Genomic DNA, 13,469 nt, shown 5'->3' on the forward strand with positions numbered 1-13,469 from the left:
AGCGGGTGAGGCTTAGTGTTCCGGTTCAGGATTGGAGCTAGGGTTAGGTACAGTCTCCCGGCGAGGCCTATGGTGGAGATTGGGGAACGGATGCGTGTTAGGGGATGTGTGCGTTGCAGGGAACTGCTTATAATTAGGGTAGGCCTCAGGGTTAAGGCTGCGGGAGAGGCTTAGGGTTCAGGGTCTGGATGGAGGTAGGGTTAGGGATAGGCTCCCGGTGAGGCCTAGGGTCATGATTGGGGTACGGATACGTGTTCTGGGGCATGTGCGTTGCAGGGCGTGGCTTATCGTTAGGGTTGGCCTCCTCAGGGTTGAGGCTACGGGTGAGGCTTAGGGTTCAGGGTCAGGGTTTCAGCTAGGGTTGGGTTAGGCTCCCAGTGAGGTTTAGGGTCGAGATTGGGGTACGGATACGTTTTAGGCAGCGTGTGCGTTTCAGGACGTGGATTATCGTTAGGCTAGGCCTCAGGGTTAAGGCTGCGGGTGAGGCTTAGGGTTCAGGGCCAGGGTTGGAGCTAGGGTTAGGGTTAGGCTGCCGGTGGTGCCTAGGATCGCTATTGGGGTACGGATACGTGTTAGGGGGCGTGTGCGTTGAAGGGTGTGGCTTATTTTTAGGGTAGTCCTCAGGGTTCAGGCTGTGGGTGTGGCTTAGGCTTCAGGGTCAGGGTTGGAGCTAGGGTGAGGTTAGGTCTCCCGGTGAGGTCTAGGGTGGAGATTGGGGTAGGGATACGTGTTCGGGGGCGTGTGCGTTGCGGGGCATGTGCGTTGCAGGGCGTGGCTTATCGTTAGGCTAGGCCTCAGGGTTCAGCCTGCGGGTGAGGCTTAGTGTTCATGGTAAGGGTTGGTTTTAGGTTTAGGATTAGGGTCCCAGTTAGTCCCAGGGTCCCGATTGGGGTACGGATATGTGTTAGGGGGCGTTTTCATTGCAGGGCGCGGCTTATCGTTATCGTAGGCCTCAGGGTTCAGGCTGCATGTGAGGCTTAGGGTTCAGAGTCAGGGTTGGAGCTAGGGTTAGGTTTAGGCTCTCGCTGAGGCCTACGGTCGAGATTGGGGTACGGATACGTGTTAGGGGGCGTGTGCGTTCCAGGGAGCGGCTTATCGTTAGGGTAGGCCTCAGGGTTCATCCTGCAGGTGAGTCTTAGTGTTCAGCCTCTGGTTTGGAGCAAGGGTTAGGTTTAGTCGCCCGGTGAGGCCTAAGGTGGAGATTGGGGTACGGATAAATGTTAGGGGGCGTGTGCATTGCAGGTCGCGACTTATCATTACGGTAGGCCTCAGGGTTCAGGCTGCGGGTGAGACTTAGGGTTCATTGTCAGGGTTGGAGGTAGAGTTAGGTTTAGTCTCCCGGTGAGGGCCTAGTGTCGAGATTGGGGTACGGTTACGTGTTTGGGGGCGTGTGTGATGCAGGGCGCGTCTTATCGTTAGGGTAGGCCTCAGAGTTCAGTCTTCGGGTGAGCCTTAGGTTTCAGGGTCATTGTTGGAGGTAGGTTAAGGTTAGGCTCCCGATGAGGCCTAGGTTCATGATTGGCGTATGGATACGTGTTTGGTGTCCTGTGCGTTGCACGTCGCGGCTTATCGTTAGGGTAGGCCTCAGGTTTCAGGCTGCGGGTGAGGCTTAGGGTTCATGGTCACAGATGGAGCTAGGGTTAGGTTTAGTCTCCCGGTTAGGCCTAGGGTCGAGATTCGGTTTCGGATTCGTGTTATGCGGCGTGTGCGTTGCAGGGCGTGGCTTATTATTAGGGTTGGCCTCCTTAGGGTTGAGGCTGCGTGTGAGGCTTAGGGTTCAGGGTCAGGATTTTAGCTAGGGTTAGGGTTAGGCTCCCAGTGAGGTTTAGGGTCGAGATTGGTGTACGGATTCGTGTTTGGGGGCGTGTGCGTTGCAGGACGTGGATTATCGTTAGGGTAGGCCTCAGGGTTTAAAGTGCGGATTAGGCTTAGTGTTTAGGGCTACGGTTGGAGCTAGGATGCGGGTTCGGCTCCCGGTGAGGCCTAGGGTCCCTATTGGGGTACGGATACATGTTCGGGGGCGTCTGCATTGCAGGGCACGGCTGATCATTAGGATAAGCCTCAGGGTTCAGGCTGCGGGTGAACCTTAGGGTTCAGTGTAACGGTTGGACTTAGGGTTAGGGTTAGGCTTCCGGTGAGGCCTAGGTTCGATATTGGGGTACGGATACGTGTTAGGGGGCGTGTGCATTGCCCAGCGCGGCTTATCGTTAGGGTAGGCCTCAGGGTTCAGGCTGCAGGTGAGGTTTAGTGTTCAGGGTCAGGGATGGAGCTAGGGTTATGGTTAGGCTCCCGATGAGGCCTAGGGTCGAGATTGGGGTACGGATACGTGTTAAGGGGCATGTGCGTGGCAAGGCGTGGCTAATCGTTAGGGTTGGCCTCTTCAGGGTTGAGGCTGCGGGAGAGGCTTAGGGTTCAGTGTCAGGGTTTTAGCTAGGGTTAGAGTTAGGCTCCCGGTAAATCCTAGGGTCGAGATTGGGGTCCGGATACGTGTTCGGGGGCATGTGCGTTGCAGGGTGTGGCTTATCGTTAGGGTAGGCCTCAGGGTTCAGCCTGCGGCTGAGGCTTAGTGTTCAGGGTAAGGGTTGGACTTAGGGTTAGGATTAGGCTCTCAGTGAGTCCCAGGGTGGCAATTGGGGTACGGATATGTGTTAGGGGGCGATTTCATTGCAGGGCGCGGCTTATCGTTATGGTAGGCCTCAGCGTTCAGGCTGCATGTGAGGCTTAGGGTTCAGAGTCAGGGTTGGAGCTAGGGATAGGTTTAGGCTCTTGCTGAGGCCTACGGTCGAGATTGGGGTACGGTTACGTGTTAGGGGGCGTGTGCGTTCCAGGGAGCGGCTTATCGTTAGGGTTGGCCTCAGGGTTCATCCTGCAGGTGAGTCTTAGTGTTCAGGCTCTGGTTTGGAGCAAGGGTTAGGTTTAGTCGCCCGGTGAGGCCTAAGGTGGAGATTGGGGTACGGATACATGTTAGGGGGCGTGTGCATTGCAGGTCGCGACTTATCATTACGGTAGGCCTCAGGGTTCAGGCTGCGGGTGAGACTTAAGGTTCATGGTCAGGGTTGGAGGTAGAGTTAGGTTTAGTCTCCCGGTGAGGGCCTAGGGTCGAGATTGGGGTACGGTTACGTGTTTGGGGGCGTGTGTGTTGCAGGGCGCGTCTTATCGTTAGGGTAGGCCTCAGAGTTCAGTCTTCGGGTGAGCCTTAGGTTTCAGGGTCATTGTTGGAGGTAGGTTAAGGTTAGGCTCCCGATGAGGCCTAGGTTCGTGATTGGCGTACGGATACGTGTTTGGTGTCCTGTGCGTTGCACGTCGCGGCTTATCGTTAGGGTAGGCCTCAGGTTTCAGGCTGCGGGTGAGGCTTAGGGTTCAGGGTCAGGGATGGAGCTAAGGTTAGGGTTACGCTCCCGGTGAGGCCTAGGGTCGAGATTGTGGTACGGACATGTGTTAGGGGGCGTTTTTGTTGCAGGGCGCGGCTTATACTTAGGGTAGGCCTCGGGGTTCAGGCTCTGGGTGAGGTTTAGGTTTCAGGGTCAGGGTTGGAGCTAGGGATAGGGTTATGCTCTCGCTGAGGCCTAGGGTCAATATTGGGGTATGGATACGTGTTAGGGGGCGTGTGCGTGGCAGGGCGCAGCTTATCGTTACGGTAGGCCTCACGGTTCAGGCTGCGGGTGAGGCTTAGGTTTCAGGGTCAGGGCTGGAGCCAGGGTTAGGTTTAATCTCCCGGTTAGGCCTATGTTGCAGATTGGGGTACGGATACATGTTAGGGGGCGTGTGCGTTGCAGGGCGTGGCTTATCGTTAGGGTAGGCCTCAGGGTTCAGGCTGCGGGTGATGCTTAGGGTTCAGTGGCAGGGTTGGAGCTAGGGTTAGCGTTAGTCTCCCGGTGAGGCCTAGGGTCGAGATTGGGTTACGGATACGTGTTTGGGGGCGTGTGCGTTGCAGGGCGCGGCTGATCGTTAGGGTAGACCTCAGGGTGCTGGCTGCGGGTGATGCTTAGTGTTCGGGGTCAGGGTTGGAGGTAGAGTTAGGTTTAGTCTCCCGGTGAGGGCCTAGGGTCGAGATTGGGGTACGGTTACGTGTTTGGGGGCGGGTGCGTTGCAGGGCGCGTCTTATCGTTAGGGTAGACCTCAGGGTTCTGGCTGCGGGTGATGCTTAGGGTTCAGTGGCAGGGTTGGAGCTAGGGTTAGGGTTAGGCTCCCGGTGAGGCCTAGGGTGGAGATTGGGTTACGGATACGTGTTTGGGCGCGTGTGCGTTGCAGGGCGCGGCTGATCGTTAGGGTAGGCCTCAGGGTTCAGTCTGCGGGTGTGGCTTAGGGCTCAGGGTCAGAGTTGGAGCTAGGGTTAGGGTTTGGCTCCCGGTGAGGCCTAGGGTCGAGATTGTGGTACGGATACGTGTTCGGGGGCGTGTGCGTTGCAGGGCGCAGCTTATCATTAGGGTAGTCCTCAGGGTTAAGGCTGCGGGAGAGGCTTAGTGTTCAGGGTCGGGATGGAGCTAGGGTTAGGGTTAGGCTTCCGGTGAGGCCTAGGGTCGCGATTGGGGTACGGATATGTGTTAGGGTGCGTTTTCGTTGCAGGGCGCGGCTTATCATTAGGGTAGTCCTCAGGGTTCAGGCTGCGGGTGAGGCTTAGGGTTCAGGGTCTGGATGGAGCTAGGGTTAGGGATAGGCTCCCGGTGAGGCCTAGGGTCGTCATTGGGGTACGGATACATATTCGGGGGCATGTGCGTTGCAGGGCGTGGCTTATCGTTAGGGTTGGCCTCCTCAGGGTTGAGGCTACGGGTGAGGCTTAGGGTTCAGGGTCAGGGTTTCAGCTAGGGTTGGGTTAGGCTCCCAGTGAGGTTTAGGGTCGAGATTGGTGTACGGATTCGTGTTTGGGGGCGTGTGCGTTGCAGGACGTGGATTATCGTTAGGGTAGGCCTCAGGGTTTAAAGTGCGGATTAGGCTTAGGGTTTAGGGCCAGGTTTGGAGCTAGGATTCGGGTTCGGCTCCCGGTGAGGCCTACGGTCCCTAATGGCGTACGGATACATATTCGGGGGCGTCTGCATTGCAGGGCACGGCTGATCATTAGGATAAGCCTCAGGGTTCAGGCTGCGGGTGAACCTTAGGGTTCAGTGTAACGGTTGGACTTAGGGTTAGGGTTAGGCTTCCGGTGAGGCCTAGGTTCGATATTGGGGTACGGATACGTGTTAGGGGGCGTGTGCGTTGCCCAGCGCGGCTTATCGTTAGGGTAGGCCTCAGGGTTCAGGCTGCAGGTGAGGTTTAGTGTTCAGGGTCAGGGATGGAGCTAGGGTTATTGTTAGGCTCCCGATGAGGCCTAGGGTCGAGATTGGGGTACGGATACGTGTTAAGGGGCATGTGCGTGGCAGGGCGTGGCTAATCGTTAGGGTTGGCCTCCTCAGGGTTGAGGCTGCGGGAGAGGCTTAGGGTTCAGTGTCAGGGTTTTAGCTAGGGTTAGAGTTAGGCTCCCGGTGAGTCCTAGGGTCGAGATTGGGGTCCGGATACGTGTTCGGGGGCATGTGCGTTGCAGGGCGTGGCTTATCGTTAGGGTAGGCCTCAGGGTTCAGCCTGCGGGTGAGGCTTAGTGTTCAGGGTAAGGGTTGGACTTAGGGTTAGGATTAGGCTCTCAGTGAGTCCCAGGGTGGCGATTGGGGTACGGATATGTGTTAGGGGGCGATTTCGTTGCACGGCGCGGCTGATCGTTAGGGTAGGCCTCAGGGTTGAGGCTGTGGGTGAGGCTTAGATTTCAGTGTCAGAGTTGGAGCTAGGGTTATGGTAAGGCTACCCGTGAGGCATACGGTAGAGATTGTGTTACGGATACGTTATAGGGGGCATGTGCGTTGCAGGGCACGGCTGATCGTTAGGGTAGGCCTCAGGGTTCAGTCTGCGGGTGTGGCTTAGGGCTCAGGGTCAGAGTTGGAGCTAGGGTTAGGGTTTGGCTCCCGGTGAGGCCTAGGGTCGAGATTGTGGTACGGATACGTGTTCGGGGGCGTGTGCATTGCAGGGCGCAGCTTATCATTAGGGTAGGCCTCAGGGTTAAGGCTGCGGGTGAGGCTTAGTGTTCAGGGTCTGGATGGAGGTAGGGTTAGGGATAGGCTCCCGGTGAGGCCTAGGGTCGTGATTGGGGTACGGATACATGTTCGGGGGCATGTGCGTTGCAGGGCGTGGCTTATCGTTAGGGTTGGCCTCCTCAGGGTTGAGGCTATGGTTGAGGCTTTGGGTTCAGGGTCAGGGTTTCAGCTAGGGTTGGGTTAGGCTCCCAGTGAGGTTTAGGGTCGAGATTGGGGTACGGATACGTGTTAGGCAGCGTGTGCGTTTCAGGACGTGGATTATCGTTAGGCTAGGCCTCAGGGTTAAGGCTGCGGGTGAGGCTTAGGGTTCAGGGCCAGGGTTGGAGCTAGGGTTAGGGTTAGGATCCCGGTGGTGCCAAGGATCGCTATTGGGGTACGGATACGTGTTAGGGGGCGTGTGCGTTGCAGGGTGTGGCTTAATTTTAGGGTAGTCCTCAGGGTTCAGGCTGTGGGTGTGGCTTAGTCTTCAGGGTCAGGGTTGTAGCTAGGGTTAGGTTAGGTCTCCCGGTGAGGTCTAGGGTGGAGATTGGGGTAGGGATACGTGTTCGGGGGCGTGTGCGTTGCGGGGCGTGTGCGTTGCAGGGCGTGGCTTATCGTTAGGCTAGGCCTCAGGGTTCAGCCTGCGGGTGAGGCTTAGTGTTCAGGGTAAGGGTTGGTTTTAGGTTTAGGATTAGGGTCCCAGTTAGTCCCAGGGTCCCGATTGGGGTACGGATATGTGTTAGGGGGCGTTTTCATTGCAGGGCGCGGCTTATCGTTATGGTAGGCCTCAGGGTTCAGGCTGCATGTGAGGCTTAGGGTTCAGAGTCAGGGTTGGAGCTAGGGTTAGGTTTAGGCTCTCGCTGAGGCCTACGGTCGAGATTGGGGTACGGATACGTGTTAGGGGGCGTGTGCGTTCCAGGGAGCGGCTTATCATTAGGGTAGGCCTCTGGGTTCATCCTGCAGGTGAGTCTTAGTGTTCAGCCTCTGGTTTGGAGCAAGGGTTAGGTTTAGTCGCCCGGTGAGGCCTAAGGTGGAGATTGGGGTACGGATACATGTTAGGGGGCGTGTGCATTGCAGGTCGCGACTTATCATTACGGTAGGCCTCAGGGTTCAGGCTGCGGGTGAGACTTAAGGTTCATGGTCAGGGTTGGAGGTAGAGTTAGGTTTAGTCTCCCGGTGAGGGCCTAGGGTCGAGATTGGGGTACGGTTACGTGTTTGGGGGCGTGTGTGTTGCAGGGCGCGTCTTATCGTTAGGGTAGGCCTCAGAGTTCAGTCTTCGGGTGAGCCTTAGGTTTCAGGGTCATTGTTGGAGGTAGGTTAAGGTTAGGCTCCCGATGAGGCCTAGGTTCGTGATTGGCGTACGGATACGTGTTTGGTGTCCTGTGCGTTGCACGTCGCGGCTTATCGTTAGGGTAGGCCTCAGGTTTCAGGCTGCGGGTGAGGCTTAGGGTTCAGGGTCAGGGATGGAGCTAAGGTTAGGGTTACGCTCCCGGTGAGGCCTAGGGTCGAGACTGTGGTACGGACATGTGTTAGGGGGCGTTTTTGTTGCAGGGCGCGGCTTATACTTAGGGTAGGCCTCGGGGTTCAGGCTCTGGGTGAGTTTTAGTTTTCAGGATCAGGGTTGGAGCTAGGGATAGGGTTATGCTCTCGCTGAGGCCTAGGGTCAAGATTGGGGTATGGATACGTGTTAGGTGGCGTGTGCGTGGCAGGGCGCAGCTTATCGTTACGGTAGGCCTCACGGTTCAGGCTGCGGGTGAGGCTTAGGTTTTAGGGTCAGGGCTGGAGCCAGGGTTAGGTTTAATCTCCCGGTTAGGCCTATGTTGCAGATTGGGGTACGGATACATGTTAGGGGGCGTGTGCGTTTCAGGGCGTGGCTTATCGTTACGGTAGGCCTCAGGGTTCAGGCTGCGGGTGATGCTTAGGGTTCAGTGGCAGGGTTGGAGCTAGGGTTAGCGTTAGTCTCCCGGTTAGGCCTAGGGTCGAGATTGGGTTACGGATACGTGTTTGGGGGCGTGTGCGTTGCAGGGCGCGGCTGATCGTTAGGGTAGACCTCAGGGTGCTGGCTGTGGGTGATGCTTAGGGTTCGGGGTCAGGGTTGGAGGTAGAGTTAGGTTTCGTCTCCCGGTGAGGGCCTAGGGTGGAGATTGGGGTACGGTTACGTGTTTGGGGGCGTGTGCGTTGCAGGGCGCATCTTATCGTTAGGGTAGACCTCAGGGTTCTGGCTGCGGGTGATGCTTAGGGTTCAGTGGCAGGGTTGGAGCTAGGGTTAGGGTTAGGCTCCCGGTGAGGCCTAGGGTCGAGATTGGGTTACGGATACGTGTTTGGGGGCGTGTGCGTTGCAGGGCGCGGCTGATCGTTAGGGTAGGCCTCAGGGTTCAGTCTGCGGGTGTGGCTTAGGGCTCAGGGTCAGAGTTGGAGCTAGGGTTAGGGTTTGGCTCCCGGTGAGGCCTAGGGTCGAGATTGTAGTACGGATACGTGTTCGGGGGCGTGTGCGTTGCAGGGCGCAGCTTATCATTAGGGTAGGCCTCAGGGTTAAGGCTGTGGGAGAGGCTTAGTGTTCAGGGACGGGATGGAGCTAGGGTTAGGGTTAGGCTTCCGGTGAGGCCTAGGGTCGCGATTGGGGTACGGATATGTGTTAGGGTGCGTTTTCGTTGCAGGGCGCCGCTTATCATTAGGGTAGTCCTCAGGGTTCAGGCTGCGGGTGAGGCTTAGGGTTCAGGGTCTGGATGGAGCTAGGGTTAGGGATAGGCTCCCGGTGAGGCCTAGGGTCGTGATTGGGGTACGGATACATATTCGGGGGTATGTGCGTTGCAGGGCGTGGCTTATCGTTAGGGTTGGCCTCCTCAGGGTTGAGGCTACGGGTGAGGCTTAGGGTTCAGGGTCAGGGTTTCAGCTAGGGTTGGGTTAGGCTCCCAGTGAGGTTTAGGGTCGAGATTGGTGTACGGATTCGTGTTCGGGGGCGTGTGCGTTGCAGGACGTGGATTATCGTTAGGGTAGGCCTCAGGGTTTAAACTGCGGATTAGGCTTAGGGTTTAGGTCCAGGGTTGGAGCTAGGATTCGGGTTCGGCTCCCGGTGAGGCCTACGGTCCCTATTGGGGTACGGATACATGTTCGGGGGCGTCTGCATTGCAGGGCACGGCTGATCATTAGGATAAGCCTCAGGGTTCAGGCTGCGGGTGAACCTTAGGGTTCAGTGTAACGGTTGGACTTAGGGTTAGGGTTAGGCTTCCGGTGAGGCCTAGGTTCGATATTGGGGTACGGATACGTGTTAGGGGGCCTGTGCGTTGCCCAGCGTGGCTTATCGTTAGGGTAGGCCTCAGGGTTCAGGCTGCAGGTGAGGTTTAGTGTTCAGGGTCAGGGATGGAGCTAGGGTTATGGTTAGGCTCCCGATGAGGCCTAGGGTCGAGATTGGGGTACGGATACGTGTTAAGGGGCATGTGCGTGGCAGGGCGTGGCTAATCGTTAGGGTTGGCCTCCTCAGGGTTGAGGCTGCGGGAGAGGCTTAGGGTTCAGTGTCAGGGTTTTAGCTAGGGTTAGAGTTAGGCTCCCGGTGAGTCCTAGGGTCGAGATTGGGGTCCGGATACGTGTTCGGGGGCATGTGCGTTGCAGGGCATGGCTTATCGTTAGGGTAGGCCTCAGGGTTCAGCCTGCGGGTGAAGCTTAGTGTTCAGGGTAAGGGTTGGACTTAGGGTTAGGATTAGGCTCTCAGTGAGTCCCAGGGTGGCGATTGGGGTACAGATATGTGTTAGGGGGCGATTTCGTTGCACGGCGCGGCTGATCGTTAGGGTAGGCCTCAGGGTTGAGGCTGTGGGTGAGGCTTAGATTTCAGTGTCAGAGTTGGAGCTAGGGTTATGGTAAGGCTACCCGTGAGGCATACGGTAGAGATTGTGTTACGGATACGTTTTAGGGGGCATGTGCGTTGCAGGGCACGGCTGATCGTTAGGGTAGGCCTCAGGGTTCAGTCTGCGGGTGTGGCTTAGGGCTCAGGGTCAGAGTTGGAGCTAGGGTTAGGGTTTGGCTCCCGGTGAGGCCTAGGGTCGAGATTGTGGTACGGATACGTGTTCGGGGGCGTGTGCGTTGCAGGGCGCAGCTTATCATTAGGGTAGGCCTCAGGGTTAAGGCTGCGGGAGAGGCTTAGTGTTCAGGGTCGGCATGGAGCTAGGGTTAGGGTTAGGCTTCCGGTGAGGCCTAGGGTCGCGATTGGGGTACGGATATGTGTTAGGGTGCGTTTTCGTTGCAGGGCACGGCTTATCATTAGGGTAGTCCTCAGGGTTCAGTCTGCGGGTGAGGCTTACGGTTCAGGGTCTGGATGGAGCTAGGGTTAGGGATAGGCTCCCGGTGAGGCCTAGGGTCGTGATTGGGGTACGGATACATGTTCGGGGGCATGTGCGTTGCAGGGCGTGGCTTATCGTTAGGGTTGGCCTCCTCAGGGTTGAGGCTATGGTTGAGGCTTAGGGTTCAGGGTCAGGGTTTCAGCTAGGGTTGGGTTAGGCTCCCAGTGAGGTTTAGGGTCGAGATTGGGGTATGGATACGTGTTAGGCAGCGTGTGCATTTCAGGACGTGGATTATCGTTAGGCTAGGCCTCAGGGTTAAGGCTGCGGGTGAGGCTTAGGGTTCAGGGCCAGGGTTGGAGCTAGGGTTAGGGTTCGGATCCCGGTGGTGCCTAGGATCGCTATTGGGGTACGGATACGTGTTAGGGGGCGTGTGCGTTGCAGGGTGTGGCTTAATTTTAGGGTAGTCCTCAGGGTTCAGGCTGTGGGTGTGGCTTAGTCTTCAGGGTCAGGGTTGTAGCTAGGGTTAGGTTAGGTCTCCCGGTGAGGTCTAGGGTGGAGATTGGGGTAGGGATACGTGTTCGGGGGCGTGTGCGTTGCGGGGCGTGTGCGTTGCAGGGCGTGGCTTATCGTTAGGCTAGGCCTCAGGGTTCAGCCTGTGGGTGAGGCTTAGTGTTCATGGTAAGGGTTGGTTTTAGGTTTAGGATTAGGGTCCCAGTTAGTCCCAGGGTCCCGATTGGGGTACGGATATGTGTTAGGGGGCGTTTTCATTGCAGGGCGCGGCTTATCGTTATGGTAGGCCTCAGGGTTCAGGCTGCATGTGAGGCTTAGGGTTCAGAGTCAGGGTTGGAGCTAGGGTTAGGTTTAGGCTCTCGCTGAGGCCTACGGTCGAGATTGGGGTACGGATACGTGTTAGGGGGCGTGTGCGTTCCAGGGAGCGGCTTATCGTTAGGGTAGGCCTCTGGGTTCATCCTGCAGGTGAGTCTTAGTGTTCAGCCTCTGGTTTGGAGCAAGGGTTAGGTTTAGTCGCCCGGTGAGGCCTAAGGTGGAGATTGGGGTACGGATACATGTTAGGGGGCGTGTGCATTGCAGGTCGCGACTTATCATTACGGTAGGCCTCAGGGTTCAGGCTGCGGGTGAGACTTAAGGTTCATGGTCAGGGTTGGAGGTAGAGTTAGGTTTAGTCTCCCGGTGAGGGCCTAGGGTCGAGATTGGGGTACGGTTACGTGTTTGGGGGCGTGTGTGTTGCAGGGCGCGTCTTATCGTTAGGGTAGGCCTCAGAGTTCAGTCTTCGGGTGAGCCTTAGGTTTCAGGGTCATTGTTGGAGGTAGGTTAAGGTTAGGCTCCCGATGAGGCCTAGGTTCGTGATTGGCGTACGGATACGTGTTTGGTGTCCTGTGCGTTGCACGTCGCGGCTTATCGTTAGGGTAGGCCTCAGGTTTCAGGCTGCGGGTGAGGCTTAGGGTTCAGGGTCAGGGATGGAGCTAAGGTTAGGGTTACGCTCCCGGTGAGGCCTAGGGTCGAGACTGTGGTACGGACATGTGTTAGGGGGCGTTTTTGTTGCAGGGCGCGGCTTATACTTAGGGTAGGCCTCGGGGTTCAGGCTCTGGGTGAGTTTTAGGTGTCAGGGTCAGGGTTGGAGCTAGGGATAGGGTTATGCTCTCGCTGAGGCCTAGGGTCAATATTGGGGTATGGATACGTGTTAGGGGGCGTGTGCGTGGCAGGGCGCAGCTTATCGTTACGGTAGGCCTCACGGTTCAGGCTGCGGGTGAGGCTTAGGTTTCAGGGTCAGGGCTGGAGCCAGGGTTAGGTTTAATCTCCCGGTTAGGCCTATGTTGCAGATTGGGGTACGGATACATGTTAGGGGGCGTGTGCGTTGCAGGGCGTGGCTTATCGTTAGGGTAGGCCTCAGGGTTCAGGCTGCGGGTGATGCTTAGGGTTCAGTGGCAGGGTTGGAGCTAGGGTTAGCGTTAGTCTCCCGGTGAGGCCTAGGGTCGAGATTGGGTTACGGATACGTGTTTGGGGGCGTGTGCGTTGCAGGGCGCGGCTGATCGTTAGGGTAGACCTCAGGGTGCTGGCTGCGGGTGATGCTTAGGGTTCGGGGTCAGGGTTGGAGGTAGAGTTAGGTTTAGTCTCCCGGTGAGGGCCTAGGGTCGAGATTGGGGTACGGTTACGTGTTTGGGGGCGGGTGCGTTGCAGGGCGCGTCTTATCGTTAGGGTAGACCTCAGGGTTCTGGCTGCGGGTGATGCTTAGGGTTCAGTGGCAGGGTTGGAGCTAGGGTTAGGGTTAGGCTCCCGGTGAGGCCTAGGGTGGAGATTGGGTTACGGATACGTGTTTGGGCGCGTGTGCGTTGCAGGGCGCGGCTGATCGTTAGGGTAGGCCTCAGGGTTCAGTCTGCGGGTGTGGCTTAGGGCTCAGGGTCAGAGTTGGAGCTAGGGTTAGGGTTTGGCTCCCGGTGAGGCCTAGGGTCGAGATTGTGGTACGGATACGTGTTCGGGGGCGTGTGCGTTGCAGGGCGCAGCTTATCATTAGGGTAGTCCTCAGGGTTAAGGCTGCGGGAGAGGCTTAGTGTTCAGGGTCGGGATGGAGCTAGGGTTAGGGTTAGGCTTCCGGTGAGGCCTAGGGTCGCGATTGGGGTACGGATATGTGTTAGGGTGCGTTTTCGTTGCAGGGCGCGGCTTATCATTAGGGTAGTCCTCAGGGTTCAGGCTGCGGGTGAGGCTTAGGGTTCAGGGTCTGGATGGAGCTAGGGTTAGGGATAGGCTCCCGGTGAGGCCTAGGGTCGTCATTGGGGTACGGATACATATTCGGGGGCATGTGCGTTGCAGGGCGTGGCTTATCGTTAGGGTTGGCCTCCTCAGGGTTGAGGCTACGGGTGAGGCTTAGGGTTCAGGGTCAGGGTTTCAGCTAGGGTTGGGTTAGGCTCCCAGTGAGGTTTAGGGTCGAGATTGGTGTACGGATTCGTGTTTGGGGGCGTGTGCGTTGCAGGACGTGGATTATCGTTAGGGTAGGCCTCAGGGTTTAAAGTGCGGATTAGGCTTAGGGTTTAGGGCCAGGTTTGGAGCTAGGATTCGGGTTCGGCTCCCGGTGAGGCCTACGGTCCCTAATGGCGTACGGATACATATTCGGGGGCGTCTGCATTGCAGGGCACGGCTGATC

Source organism: Kogia breviceps, chromosome 7, assembly GCF_026419965.1.
Source record: "Kogia breviceps isolate mKogBre1 chromosome 7, mKogBre1 haplotype 1, whole genome shotgun sequence".
NCBI lineage: Eukaryota > Metazoa > Chordata > Mammalia > Artiodactyla > Physeteridae > Kogia > Kogia breviceps.